This window comes from Mesoplodon mirus (genome assembly GCF_964341445.2).
Source record: "Mesoplodon mirus genome assembly, chromosome: 16".
Classification (NCBI taxonomy): Eukaryota; Metazoa; Chordata; class Mammalia; order Artiodactyla; family Ziphiidae; genus Mesoplodon; species Mesoplodon mirus.
The window spans coordinates 41,773,004-41,789,124 of NC_138992.1; positions in this window are offsets into that span (position 1 = coordinate 41,773,004).

Sequence of the window (16,121 nt, forward strand, 5' to 3'; positions counted from 1 at the left end):
GACCACCTAGAGGGGTGGGATAGTGAGGGTCGGAGGGAGACACAAGAGGGAGCGCATATGGGTATATATGTATACATATAACTGATTCACTTGTTATACAGCAGAAACTAACACAGCATTGTAAAGTAATTATACTCCGATAAAAATGTTTAAAAATAAATAAATACATAGAAGATATTGCAACAACAGCAACCAAAAAAAACTAAAAATAGAACTACCATATGACCCAGTTGTCCCACTACTTAGCATATACCCTGAGAAAATCATAATTCAAAAAGATACGTGTAGCACGATGTTCATTGCAACACTATTTACAGTAACCAGGACATGAAAGCAACCTAAACGTCCATCGACAGAGGAATGGATAAAGAAGATATGGCACATATATACAATGGAATATTACTTAGCCATAAAAAGGAACAGAATTGAGTTATTTGTAATGATTTAACTGACCTAGAGTCTGTCATACAGAGTGAAGTAAGTCAGAAAGAGAAAAACAAATACCATATGCTAACACACATACATGGAATCTAGAAAAACAGTACTGATGAACCTAGTGACAGGGCAGGATTAAAGACGCAGATGTAGAGAAAGGACTTGAACACACAGTGGGGGAAGGGGAAGCTGGGACGAAGTGAGAGAGTAGCATTGACATATATACACTACGAAATGTAAAATGGATGGCTAGTGGGAAGCTGCTGCATAGCACAGGGAGATCAGCTTGATGCTTTGTGACGACCTAGATGTGTGGGATGGGAGTTGGGAGGGAGGCTTAAGAGGGAGATGATATGAAGATATATGTATACGTATAGCTGATTCACTTTCTGTTAGTTTCTGTACAGAAGAAACTAACACAGCATCGTAAAACAGTTATACTCCAATTAAAAAAAAAACTGGAAATTATGGTCATGAAAAAGGGGAGAACACATTAGAAACTCAAACTGACAAAGTTATTGAAATAACTTTACAAGTTATTTAAGATACTATAAGAGAATGTAGAATTCTAGGCCATAAATTTTTAAACCTACATAACATGTATATGCTTTTGGTAAAATGAATTTTTAAGTGTGTTCAAGAGAAAGTAGAACAATTGATTTAAACCTTTAACCCCAGAGTAAACTGAAGCAGTATCAATACCAGAAGATTTTTCCCTAGATAGCGAGTTCTGGTAAGACTTTACTAAATAAACAATTTTCCAACTTCTGCAAAAGATTCCCATAGCAAAGAAAATAAGGTGAAGCTACCTACCTCACTTTATTAACCTAATATATTCAACAGTTACCAAAACTGGGAAGTGATAGCAAACACACCCACACACACATACATGCCCCACAAAATGCCAATTACACTTCCTAAATAGGTACAAAAAAACATATAAAGTATTAAGCAGCCAAATTAGGCAGCATGGTAAAAAGAAAAAAAAAAGGCATGGCTCAGTAGTGTTTCTCCATGAGAAAATATATTCTCACATTAGAATATCTACTGATGTAATAACTGTAAAATGCTGTTGTTTATTTCAATGGGTAATGATAAACATTAAATAGAAGCAAATATTCATTCCTAATAAAAATATTTAACAAAACAAATCTAGACTAGAACATACTTAATAAAGTACCAGAGATTTAAGTGAACGCCATGTCACAATGCTGAAACATTAGAAATATTTCAAATTAGAGTTGATACCCAAGATGAAGATTCTCTTTATTGTTGCTATTCTTCAACATCATTTTGGAAGTCCTAGCTAAGGGAATAATAAAAATAGAGTGGTATATACATTGGAAAGGAGAAAAAGCTCTTATCAGTCATACATGATTCCAAATTCCAAGACAGTTTATCATTATTTGTACATGATTCTAAAATTTCAAGAGAATCAACAGACAAACTTTTGTATCAGCTAAGAAATTAAACCAAGTTGAATGGCTATATACATGATCAGTTTGCAAAAATCAGTAGTTTCCCACAAATCAGTAGTAAGCAATTAGAAAATATCGTGCATGTAATAAATGCAATTCATAAAACCACAAAAAATACAATATTCCAAAAAAATCTAAAAATAAATATGCATGACCTGAATGGAAAAAAGTATGCAACTTCGGTTAATGAGATCTAAAAAAAGACATACTATGTATGTTCAAGAATAAGAACACCCAATATTATAAAGGCATCTAAAAATCAATATAGGCATACCTCATTTTATTGCACTTCACTTTATTGCACTTTGCAGATACTGTGTTTTTTATAAATTTAAGGTATGTGGCAACCCTGCATTGAGCAAGGCTACTGGCACCATTTTTCCAACAGCATTTGCTCATCTCATGCCCCTGAGTCACATTGGTAATTCTTGCAATATTTCAAACTTTAAGATTATTATTATATTTGTTATGATGATCTGTGATCAGTGATCTTTGATGTTACTAATGTAACTGCAGATGTGGTGGAAATAGCAAGAGAAGTAGAATTAGAAGTGGAGCCTGAAGATGTGACTGAAATGCTGCAATCTCATGATAAAACTTTAATGAACAAGGAGTTGCTTCTTATGGATGAGCAAAGAAAGTGGTTTCTTGGGCTGAAATCTACTCTTGGTGAAGATGTGAACACTGTTGAAATGACAACAAAGGATTTAGAACATTACATAAACTTAATTGATAAGCAGGGGCAGGATTCAAGAGGTTAAGACTCCAGTTTTGAAAGAGGTTCTTCTGTGGGTAAAATGTTATCAAAAAGCATTGCGTCTTACAGGGAAATCATCCATGAAAGGAAGAGTCAATCAGTGCAGCAAACTTTATTACTGTCTTGTTTAAAAAAAATTTCTAGAGCCACACCAGCCTTCAGCAACCACCATCCTGATCAGTCAGCAGCCATCAACATCAAGGCAGACCCTCCATCAACAAAAATAATATGATTCACTGAAGGCTCACATGATGGTTAGCATTTTTTAAAAATAAAGTATTTTTAAATTAAGGTATGCATATTGTTTTTTAGACATAATGCTATTGCACACTTAAGAAACTGTAGTATAAATGTAACTTTTTTATCCACTAAGAAACCAAAAATTTGTGTGACTCACTTTACTGTGATAGTCACTATATTGTGGCATTCTGGAACCAAACCCACAGTATATCCAAAATATGCCTGTAATAAGTATCAGTGAAATACCCACCAAAACACCAATATTTTTGTGGAACTTGAAAAAATGATGCTCAAGTATATATGAAACTTGAGAGTTCCATATCTAGTGATATTTTATTGAACCTAAATGTCCAGATTGACCTCTAGAATTCTTCATGCTGAAAACAAATAAAAATGCTGAAGACTAGATATAGATATAGATATAGATATGACATATCTCCAAAGACCTAATGAAACAAAAACATTTTTCAATCACAGATATAATAGAAGTTATGATAAGTTGTATTTTCCAAAGATGGGCACAATTTTTTCCGTCTCACAGATCTGCAAGGTGACCTTAAACTGCTGTGAGAATTCCAAGCCACTGAAATGCTATGTACAGGTCCTCTTGTCAATAGTCCCAGCTAAGTGCAATACAGTTTTCAAGACAACCTAACCCAGGTAGCAGACATTTGTGTAGAGGAGCTTAAATATGATTGATTCCAATTGCCAGCCCTTTGAGTCATTCTCCAGGAGTTTAGGTTTCCCTGCTGAGACCCCAGACATTGTGGAACAGACAAGTGCTTCCTGTTGAGCCCTGTCCAAATTCCTGACCCATAGGATTTTTGATCATAATAAAATTACTTTTGTTTTATATCACTAGATTTTTGGTGGTGTGTTTTATAATAACAGTTAATTGAAACAGCTGTATTTCAGCAAGTAACAGGAATACAGAAACTGCTTTTGCCCTGAATGTGTATGCAGAAGCTGGAAACTTCAGTGGTTTTCACAGCCTTCATGAGTCAGGGAGCACCCAAGGTAGGGAATCTAATTTAAAAAACCACTCAAACACTGAGTTGGGAACGTCGATGCAAGGAAGAAGCAAAAGTAAACATACGCATGCCTCTATTCTCAAAGGACTATGGTTGTCCCGACTCTGAGCAGAGAAAGGAAAAAAAAAAATCCCTGGGAAGTTGTACCCACAAGGTGGACTTTGAATATATTTGCAGTCAAAAGTTGAGACTCTTATGCTTCAATTAAGTTTTAAATTATTCTACATCCTTACTACCCTAAAGTGCTTACAGTGGTAATACAAATCTTCTCTGGAATAATACTCCTTCCTCCTATGCTCAAAAATTCTGATAATTAATTTTCAAATAAAATAGAGTAGCACAAAACTTCTGTTCCCAGCTATGATTAAGTAATAAAGATCAGATCTAACCTTCAGCTAAAACAACTACAAACTTGGTGGAGTAGAAACTCTTGAGCTTACCCCCCTCACAAAAACACCAAAATCACGGCAAACTGCTGAACAACCATCAACAAAAAAATGCTGGAACCTACCAGAAAAGATATTCTACATCCCAAGACAAAGAAGAAGCCACAACGAAATGGTAGGAGGAGTGCAATCATGATAAAATCAAATTCTATACCTGCCAGTTGGGTGACCAACAAACTGGAAAATAACTATATCACAGAGGTTCTCCTACAAGAGTGAAAGTTCTGAGCCCCACGTCAGACTCCCCAGCCTGGGGGTCTGGCATTGGGAGAAGGAGTCCCCAGACGATCTGGCTTTGAAGGCCAGTGGGGTTTGATAGCAGGAATTCCACAGGACTGGGGGAAACAGAGACCCCACTCTTGGAGGGTGCATACAAAGTCTCAGGCACACCAGGACCCAGGGGAAAAAGCGGTGACCTCATAAGATCCTGGGTCAGACCTACCTGCTAGTATTGGAGGGTCTCCAGTGGGCGGGGGGGGGGAGCAGTGTCTCATTGTGAGGACAAAGACACTGGTGGTGGTAGTTTTGGGGAGTACTCATAGGTGTGAGCTCTCCTGGAGGTGGCCATTTTCTCACCAAAAACTGGACATCTCAAATAATGGTTTAATTTTATTTTTTAACATCTTTATTGGAGTATAATTGTTTTACAATTGTGTGTTTGTTTCTGCTTTATAACAAAGTGAATCAGTTATATGTATACATATGTTCCCATATCTCTTCCTTCTTGCATCTCCCTACCTCCCACCCTCCCTAACCCACCCCTCTAGGTGGTCAAAAACCACCGAGCTGATCTCCCTGTGCTATGCAGCTGCTTCCCACTAGCTATCTATTTTACGTTTAGTAGTGTATATATGTCCATGCCATTCTCTCACTTTGTCACAGTTTACCCTTCCCCCTCCCCATATCCTCAAGTCCATTCCCTAGTAGGTCTGTGTCTTTAATCCCGTCTTGCCCCTAGGTTCTTCATGACCACTTATTCTTAGATTCTATATATATGTGTTAGCAAATGGTATTTGTTTTTCTCTTTCTGACTTACTTCACTCTGTATGACAGACTGTAGGCTCATCCACCTCACTACAAATAACTCAATTTCATTTCTTTTTATGGCTGAGTAATATTCCATTGTATATATGTGCAACATCTTCTTTATCCATTTATCCTATAATGTACACTTGGGTTGCTTCCATGTCCTGGCTATTGTAAATAGAGCTGCAATGAAGATTTTGGTACATGACTCATTTTGAATTATGGTTTTCTCAGGGTATATGCCCAGTAGTGGGATTGCTGGGTCATATGGTAGTTCTATTTTTAGTTTTTAAAGGAAACTCCATACTGTTCTTCATAGTGGCTGTATCAATTTACATTCCCACCAACAGTGCAAGAGTGTTCCCTTTTCTCCATACCCTCTCTATCATGTATTGCTTCTAGATTTTTGATGGTGGCCATTCTGACGGATGTAGGATGATATCTCATCGTAGTTTTAACTTGCATTTCTGTAATGATTAATGATGTTGAGCATTCTTTCATGTGTTTGTTGGCAATCTGTATATCTTCTTTGGAGAAATGTCTATTTAGCTCTTTTGCCCATTTTTGGATTGGGTTGTTTGGTTTTTTTTTTTTTTTTATTGAGCTGTATGAGCTGCTTGTAAATTTGGAGGTTAATCCTTTGTCAGTTGCTTCATTTGCAAATATGTTCTCCCATTCTGAGGGTTGTCTTTTGGTCTTCTTTATGGTTTCCTTTGCTGTGCAAAAGCTTTTAAGTTTTATTAGGTCCCATTTGTTTATTTTTGTTTCTATTTCCATTTCTCTAGGAGGTAGGTCAAAAAGGATCTTGCTGTGATTTATGTCATACAGTGTTCTGCCTATGTTTTCCTCTAAGAGTTTGATGGTGTCTGGCCTTACATTTAGGTCTTTAATCCATTTTGAGTTTATTTTTGTGTATGGTATTAGGGAGTGTTCTAATTTCATAATTTTACATGTACCTGTCCAGTTTTCTCAGCACCACTTATTGAAGAGGTTGTCTTTTCTCCACTGCATATTCTTGCCTCCTTTATCAAAGATAAGGTGACCATATGGGCATGGGCTTATCTCTAAGATTTCTATCCTGTTCCATTGATCTATATTTCTGTTTTTGTGCCAGTACCATGCTGTCTTGATTACTGTAGCTTTGTAGTATAATCTGAAGTCAGGGAGCCTGATTCCTCCAGCTCCATTTTTCATTCTCAAGGTTGTTTTGGCTATTCGGAGTCTTTTGTGTTTCCATACAAATTGTGAAATTTTTTGTTCTAGTTCTGTGAAAAATGACAGTGGTAGTTCGTTAGGGCTTGCATTGAACCTGTAGATTGTTTTGGGTAGTAGAGTCATTTTCACAATGTTGATTCTTCCAATCTAAGAACATGGTATATCTCTCCATCTATTTGTATCATATTTAATTTCTTTCATCAGTGTCTTATAATTTTCTGCATACAGGTCTTTTGTCTCCCTAGGTAGGTTTATTCCTGGATATTTTATTCTTTTTGTTGCAATTGTAAATGGGTGTGTTTTTCTAATTTCACTTTCAGATTTTTCATCATTAGTATATAGGAATGCCAGAGATTTCCGTGCATTAATTTTGTATCCTGCTACTTTACCAAATTCATTGATTAACTATAGTAGCTTTCTGGTAACATCTTTAGGATTCTCTATGTATAGTATCATGTCATCTGCAAACAGTGACAGCTTTACTTCTTCTTTACCTATTTGTATTCCTTTTATTTCTTTTTCTTCTCTGATTACTGTAGCTAAAACGTCCAAAACTATGTTGAATAATAGTGTTGAGAGTGGGCAACCTTGTCTTGTGTCTGATCTTAGTGGAAATGGTTTCAGTTTTTCACCATTGAGGATGATGTTGGCTGTGGGTTTGTTATATACGACCTTTATTATGTTGAGTAAAGTTCCCTCTATGCCTACTTTCTGCATGGTTTTTATCATAAATGGATGTTGAATTTTGTCAAAAGCTTTCTCTGCATCTATTGAGATGATCATATGGTTTTTCTCCTTCAATTTGTTAATATGGTGTGTCACCTTGATTGATTTGCATATATTGAAGAATCCTTGCATTCCTGGAATAAACCCCACTTGATCATGGTGTATGATCTTTTTAATGTGCTGTTGGATTCTGTTTTCTAGTATTTTGTTGAGGATTTTTGCATCTATGTTCATCAGTGATATTGGCCTGTAATTTTCTTGCCTTGTGACATCCTTGTCTGGTTTTGGTATCAAGGTGATGGTGGCTTCATAGAATGAGTTTCGGAGTGCTCTTCCCTCTGCTATATTTTGGAAGAGTTTGAGAAGGATAGGTGTTAGCTTTTCTCTAAATGTTTGATAGCTTTCGCCTGTGAAACCATCTGGTCCTGGGCTTTGGTTTGTTGGAAGATTTTTAATTACAGTTTCAATTTCAGTGATTGTGATTGGTCTGTTCATGTTTCTATTTCTTCCTGGTCTCAAATAATGGTTTTAAAACTAGGCATTATGCAGCAGGACAGTAATCTCTGAGGGAGAAAAAAAAATTAACTGAGGGCTATGACTGCTCTACTTACACCCTGGATAGGGTTTCCAGCCCATATTTCAGGGAGAAGACAACTAGTTGGAGCCTGGTGGTGTTGCTCAGTTGAGATAATGAAGTTGAGAAATGGTGAGGCCAAGGCGGCTGCAGTTCACAGGGTCGAATACCAGACAGCATAGTCCTATAGAGTGAGAGCTCTGCATAGATACAGCAATTACTTCTTGAATTTCAACTGAATACTGATCAGTGGATCAGTGTCAGGAAACAACCTGAATTTTTAAAGAGTACTATTTGGAAGAAATAGAGAGAAAAATCTGTGGGGTTAACACAGGATCAGGAAATGTTCGTGTCCTTACCAGTCAAAGTAGTAATTCAATAGTAGTAACATCATAATTCAAAGGGTTAGAATAAACACAAGAGTATTAGGTGAGTGGTGGAGAAATATTACTAGACCAAATTCTCCTCTACTTCGTCCTACCAAACTTAAAACAACCCTGAAAAGGATTCAGTCGTTTCTAGTAACACCTGCATTCCACAAAGAAACCCTCAGGTATATTTTAGGAACATAAAAATATCTAGCATCCAACAAGGTAAAGTTCAAAATATCTGGCATTCAATAAAAAAATTGCCAGACGTACAAAGAAATCACCCATATAATGAAAAAAATACTCAATCAACAGTAACAGACTCAGAAGTGACAGATGATAGAATTAGTAGAAAAGGATAATAAAACAGTTAATATAATTATCTTCCAAATGTGCAATAAGGTAGAGGGAAGGATGAATATATTAATAAAAGTGATGAATGATATCAAAAAAGTATCAAATTGAATTTCTAGTTACATAAATAAGTCTGATATTAAAAATATACACTGGGTGGAATTAACAGCAGAAGATATAAATGAACTTGAAGTATAAAGCAATAAACAATAAAACTATCCTAAAACAATAAAAACTATCCAAAATTATATATATAGAGAAAAAAATATTAAAACATACTAACAGATCAAGTAGTCCAATGTATGTGTCTGGAGTACTTGAAGGAGACAGAAGAATGAGGAATAGAAAAAATATTTGGAGCAATAGTGACTGATAATTTTACAAATCTGATGAAAATTATAAAACCAAGAACCCAAGAAACTCAACACACTTCAAACAGAAGAAACATGAAGAAGTCTATACCATGACATACAATCAAATTTCTTAAAGTAACTGCTAAAGGGAAATTTTAAAAAAACAGCCAAAGAAAAAAGAATCATTACTTAAAGAAGAACAAATATAAGATGATTGCAGATAGAAAACTTCTTTTTGCAATCAGTGCAAGGCAGAAGAATGTGGTGTAACATTTAAAATACTGAGGGCTTCCCTGGTGGTGCAGTGCTTGGGAGTCCGCCTGCTGATGCAGGGGACACGGGGTCGTGCCCCAGTCCAGGAGGATCCTACATGCCGCAGAGTGGCTAGGCCCATGAGCCATGGCCGCTAAACCTGTGCATCCAGAGCCTGTGCTCCGCAATGGGAGAGGCCACAGCAGTGAGAGGCCCGCGTACCGCAAAACAAAACAAAACAAAAAATAAATAAATAAAATAAAATAAAATACTGAAATGAAAAATGCCAACCTGGAATTCTAAACCCAGCAACAATATCTTTCAAAAATTAAGGCAAAATAAGACTTATTCAGGCATACAAAAGGTAAAATAATTCATCATTAGCACCATAAGTTATGTTCAGGGAAGTCCTTCAGGCAGCAAGAAAATAATACCAGAAGGAAACATGCATCTACACAAAGAAATAAAGAACACTGCAAATGATAAATATGTGGGCGAATATAAAAAAACTCTGCTTATTTTTAAAACCTTTCTGAAGGAAAATTAAATTGTTAAAGGAAAAATAATAACATATATTATCAAGGCCATAACAAATGAAGAAATAAAATGCATGATAACAGTATCACAAAGGCTGAATAAATGGAAGTACAGAGTTTTAAGGCTCTCTTACTGTATGTGAAATGATATGCTATCGTTCATTTCTTACCAGCAGAAACTGAGGTGGCCAAAGGTGCAGGCCACCTGGGTGACACATCTTATACACCAGGTATCCTTCTTTGTGGGAGTTCCTTTCATGCTCACTGGTGCTGACTGGGGAAGGGGGACATACAATGGAGGGTGGATGTCTGTAAGAGTCAGGCTTGCTAGTAATAGCCCAGTAGAGGTAGATTCAAAGGAGGATAGAACCCCAAAACCAAAGACTTTTTTGTTTCCCTCTCAGCTTCTGTAGGAAGAAGCAGTGCCTTCTGTCTGTCTTACTTGTATTTTTAGTGTTGCTGAACTACCACACATCTGGAATCCACCAGAATTCTGTGCCCCTGGGGCATCCAGAACTGTATGCACATGAGATGCCCGGGAAAGGTGCCTCTGCTCATGCACATGTTCCTGTATCCAATTCAACTTCCTTAACGAAGGACAAGTTCAAAGATAAAATTATTATTAAGAATTTCTTGAAGGCAATAGGACAGCATTAACCAAACAGAAGGCCCTTCTGCAGGTTCTGTGTGCCTGCACAGTTCTCATGCCATAAATCTGGCCCTGTGCGATACATCCTGGAACCCAGTAAAGATCGAGTGAAAGTCTTGGTTTATGTTAAGGGCTGAGCACTGGTTGGCCTTCCACTTGGTTGGATTGGCCTTATTGCCTCTTTTTCTGTTCACTTCTCTGATACCTTGCCCAGGTACAGAGGTAGTGTTTTCACCCTCCTGGTTTTGTTATCCCATGTAACATGATGCCAAAAGATGTAGAAAGTTTCTGGTTTCCAATGACCCACTGAAACCCTGGGTAGTGGCAGCTGTTCACCTGGGCCACCAGTCAGGGTTTCACCTATACCTGGTAGGATGGTGGGAGGGCCACTGGGGTTAAAGTCAACATTGAAAAGTATTAATTTAAGTCATAACACCAATAGGAAAATTTGAAAATCTTTATGATCATTTCAAAATGCACAGAAAAAGATTTGATAAAACTAACATCCACTTGTGATTTTTTTTAAAAAGTCTTTGAAATCTATATATAAAAGGGAACTTCCTTAACCTAATAAAGAATATTAAAAAAAATTACAGCCAACAAACATTCAGTGATAAAATATTTAAAACTTTCCCTTTGAGAATACAGAATATGTAAGAATGCCTGCCATCATCACTTCTATTCAACATTTTAGCATGAAAAATACATTAAAATTATTTAAAAAAGAAAAATAAAATAGTTATTATTTACTGGTGGCATAATTATGTAGAAAAAAATAAAACAGATAATTTAAAAATAAATTTAGCAGAATTGCAAGATACAGAATTAAAATACAAATGTCAATGTAGACTTATGCTTTAAACCATGGCAGAGTAGTTAGTACCAGACTAGCCTTTCTACTTAAATAACTGGACAAGATATGTGAGGCAAGATTTCAGGCCTTGGACATAGTCAGCATATAGCTGTCATCCCTGAGAGAAGTAAAAAACATGATATAAAATCCCATGTTCACTGCAGCTCTCTGTCTGAGGTCAATTTCCTGATCACAGCTTATGAAGCTGGAAAACAAGCAAAGCACATCAGTTCCACTTGCCTGTGGAGAGAGATTTCAGAATTTGGTGCTGTCAAATTAGCTGGAATCTGCAGGGCAGGTGGGAAAGAAGAAAGATGCACATAAAACAGGAACCAAAAGTCTCTTTGGGGGTTCCCTATAAGTACTTACTCAAGGATTAGGCTGTGCATATACAATGAAAAACTGTACAAGGCTTACTAAAGACTAGTTGTTGTGAGATTGAGAGAGTAATAAAGATATTAGAGGTTGGCCAGAAATGGGAAATGAAGTTCCCATCCAAGTAGAGTGAGGAAAACTCAGAAACACTCAGGGATAAAACTGAGACACCAGAAAGGCCATAGCTTAGGTGCAATGACCACTAAGGCTTACTGAAAACCTATACTAACAAAGCTCAAAATCAAGCCTGGACAAGAACAGGAGGGAATTTGAAGATAGCCAATGTAGAGGGTCTTGGAAAACATTTTGGAATGTTCACTGATCCACTGTAACAGAGTATAGAGCCAAGCCTACATAAATACAAGTTGATTGGATATATTGAACTGACTGCAAGAAAAAATACAACAACACTTTTCAGAGGAATATAACAGAAGTCAGTGTCCTTACAGCATATCACCCACAGCATCCAGTACACAATGAAAAGTTACCATATCTGCAAAGAAACAGGCAAATACGACCAACAACAAAGAAAAATAGCAGTCAATAGAAATAGTTGTTGAGGAGGCGGAAATGTTTAATTTCAAGGTGAAGTGTTTAAAACAGCTATTATAAATATGTTCAAGGACTTAATGGGAAAAATGGCCATAATGAGTGAAGAGTTAAGGAATCTCAGTAGTGAAATAGAAATATAACACTTAAATGGAAATTTAGTGATTCTACAGTAAATGACTTTTAAAAATTACTGAATAAGCTTCAGGGTAGAATAAAGACAGTTGAAGTGGGAATCCGATCTGAAGAACAGAGGATAAAAGCTTGGAAACTAACAGAGCCTCAGGGATTTAGGGTGACACAATTATCACCATAGAACTGGAATCCCAGAATGAAAGAACACTTATGATGGGCCAGAAAAATTATTTTAAAAAATATATCCAAAGCTTTCCAAGTGATATAAAGTATTGGCTTATAAATCCAAGAAGTTCAACAAAATCAAAGTAGGGTAAATACAAAGAGAAGCACACCTACACACCTAGATACGTGATAGTCACACTGCTGAAAACCAAAGGTAACACGTGGAAAGCAGTGTGAGTTGGAAAAAAAAAGATAGATTGCAACAGAGGACTAACTAGTTAGGTAAATAATGGCAAACCTCACATCAGAAACATGGAGGCAAGAAGATCCAGAATTCTAAATAACCGTCAAAAAAGAGAGGGAAGAAAGACCTTTTCAGATAAATAAAGCTGAGAGAAAGTATCACCAACACACTTGGTGTTGCTAATTCTGCAATATGAAGGGAATCGGTTCCATTGGAGATGTAGGAAAGAACGAAACACCAGAAATGGTAAATATTAGAGTAAAAATTTTAAGTTGAGGTTTTACAATGCATTTAAAAGAAACATACATGACAACAATAATACAAAAGATAGGGTGGGAGTGTGAAAAATAGAATTACACTCTTACAAGGTTTATACATTTGTGAAGTATCATTTATGAAAAGGAGGTGTGAAGTACTGTGTGTGAAATGTGAAACTGTGAACTCCAGCTCTGGAATGCTGGAGTTGGGGAGAAAACTGAGGGTAGTATGAAAGAAGAGCATAGGGGGATCCCTCCTAAATATGTAATATTAATGGATATAATATTGATGAATCTTAGCAATTATTTAAGTATGCATACTATTAATCCTAGAATGTAGAACACTACATCTAACGGTTGCAGAATTCACATTCTTTTCTAGTACACTGAGAGCAATCATTGAGATAAACCATATGCTGGGCTATAAAATGAGTCTCAATAATTTTCAAAAGTTTGAAATCTTATGGAGTATGTTGTCTAACAAATTGTAATGAAATGAAAAGTCAGTAACAATAAGATATTTATAAGACACCCAAATACTTGAAAACTAAACAACAGAATTCTAAACAAATAACAGTGATAAAAGAAAAACTCACAGAAAGAGAGATTTAAAAATAATTCCAAATGACTTCTAGTTAAAACCCAACATACCAAAATTTATGAGATATTAATAAAGCAGTTCTTAGAGGTAATTTTCTAGTTTTAAATGCTTATATTATTAAAGAATAAAAGTTTAAATCAATTTTTTTTAGTTTCCACCTTAAAGACATAGACAAATAAGAAAATTAAATAGAAAAAAAGAAATAACAAAGAGCATAAATCAATGAAATATTAAACAGACATTAGAGAAAATTAACAAAGACAAAATTTGACTTTCTGAAAAGAAATACATTTGAATCTCAGAAGTACTTCTGTTAGGAGGGCAAAATAGTACAGCACCTTGAAAAAACACTTTGGTGTTATATTTTCATCTAGAATGTGCACATGCTCTAGAAATCTGTTATTTTACTCCAGGTTATAAACCAAAGAGAAACTCTTGCGAATCTACACCAGGAAAATCATATAAAAATATTTATAAGCACCCTGTTATAGAGCAAACCTAGAAACAGCCCTAAAGCACTATCACAGGACAATAGATACAGGAATTGTGGCATATTCATGAGTTAGAATAGTATAAGGAATTAAAACAAATCGATTACAGCAATTAATTTAATTAAAACTTTTCTTGTGTACCTATTAGGTGTTAGGCACCTGGGATACGTCAATTAATAAAACTGACAGAATAGAACTCTACTCTCAAGCAACTTACATTCTGAGGTGAAGAAAGATAATAAACAATTTACATAATATATAAGTAAATTATGTATAAATTATACTAAAAAGTGATGAATGACTATTAACAAAGGAACCAGTAAAGCATGGTAAGGGGACACTTGAATTTGAGTTGGAGAAACTGAGGAGGTAATACACAAGGGGAGCATATTATCAATATTATGTGTACCACTAAGAAGGGGAAAATGCTATCAGGGAATTATTTATGAGCTGTATCATGATGTAAGAAATGTTTGTGAAATATGTCATTGACATTTTGGGTTAAATGCTCAATAAGCAGAAAAAAAGAAGTAAATGTGAACATTTTCAGCCCCCTACAAGTTATGCTTTTTATGTATGTCATTTGATGATTAAAGAAATAGCTGGCAAGTCTACATTTGAAATTATATCCTCAAAATCTTTGTAATATATGGTCCATATTTCTTCTGTGTACATAAAATAATTCTCTCTATATGTTCTCACTATTAATCATCTGAAGAATTTTTTGAGATAATTTTCTTCTAGATTTCAGAGACAATATTGCAGTCAATTATTCAAAAAGCAAACAAACACTGAAATATATGTTTAATAATATGTCAGTTATCTTCATGGAGTTCATTCTATATATGTGCTATATAACTGTAATTTCAAATATATAAATCAATAAAATGTTTTTTAAAGTTTATTAATTTTCTGAGTTTTGAAAAGGAAGGCTTTTTTTTTTTTTTTTTTGCGGTACGCGGGCCTCTCACTGTTGCGGCCTCTCCCGTTGCGGAGCACAGGCTCAGCGGTCATGGCTCACAGACCCAGCCGCTCCGCGGCATTTGGGATCTTCCCGGACCGGGGCATGAACCCGTGTCCCCTGCATCGGCAGGCGGACTCTCAACCACTGCGCCACCAGGGAAGCCCTAGGAAGGCTTTCTTTAAGAAAACATACCCATTTTCCAGGTTTTGTTAAGTGATTTAAATATAGTACAATAGATTAAAACCACGACTTTCAAGTACAGACTTAGAGGATCACAGAGTTTTTACATGAACTTACATGAAAAATCATTCGTTTAAATTTTTAAACAAAATTCACCCTAAACACCTCCCTGATGTTGTTCTAGGACAATCCCACAGAAATAATAATATGTGTGTTTGACCTAGTAAGTAACCGATTCCAGCTACTGAGAAAGCAAATTTGGATAATTTAACTTTTAAAATCTAAGGCAAAAGACTGCTTAACAAGACTAAGTAATTTGATATGATATTTCTTATTTTAATATATTCAATGAATTTCATACATTTTGACAGGATTATAATTTCTGAAAATTGATTCAAAATGATTCTCCCAAATTTCAATCTATATGCACTTTTATCTAGACGAAAGATGATGGCACATATAATTATTAGATTCTAGTTTACAATTCAACTTACCACAAATTTAGCTAAATGACATATCTGCCACTATATAATAAAGAAATAGGCATATTCATAACATATATCTGGACATTTAATTTTATGTAAAGCCATTTATTTCTTGTTCAATGTCCTTAGATATATTTTATTTGATATTTGGTTAGTGTATTCCTCATAAATTCTTCTAATATATATTTGTGCCTAGGAGGGAATTTTAAATTATACATGTGCCCAGTATTGGCGAACAAGCATAAGTTGAAAAATAAATAATTGAGACCTGGATAACATGAGACTCTCCCACACCAAAAGTGTAAAGTATTAAAAGTTAATTTGAAACATTATTTTTTGGAGTTTAATTATTTTAAAAGATGCTTGCAAGACTACTTTGCAA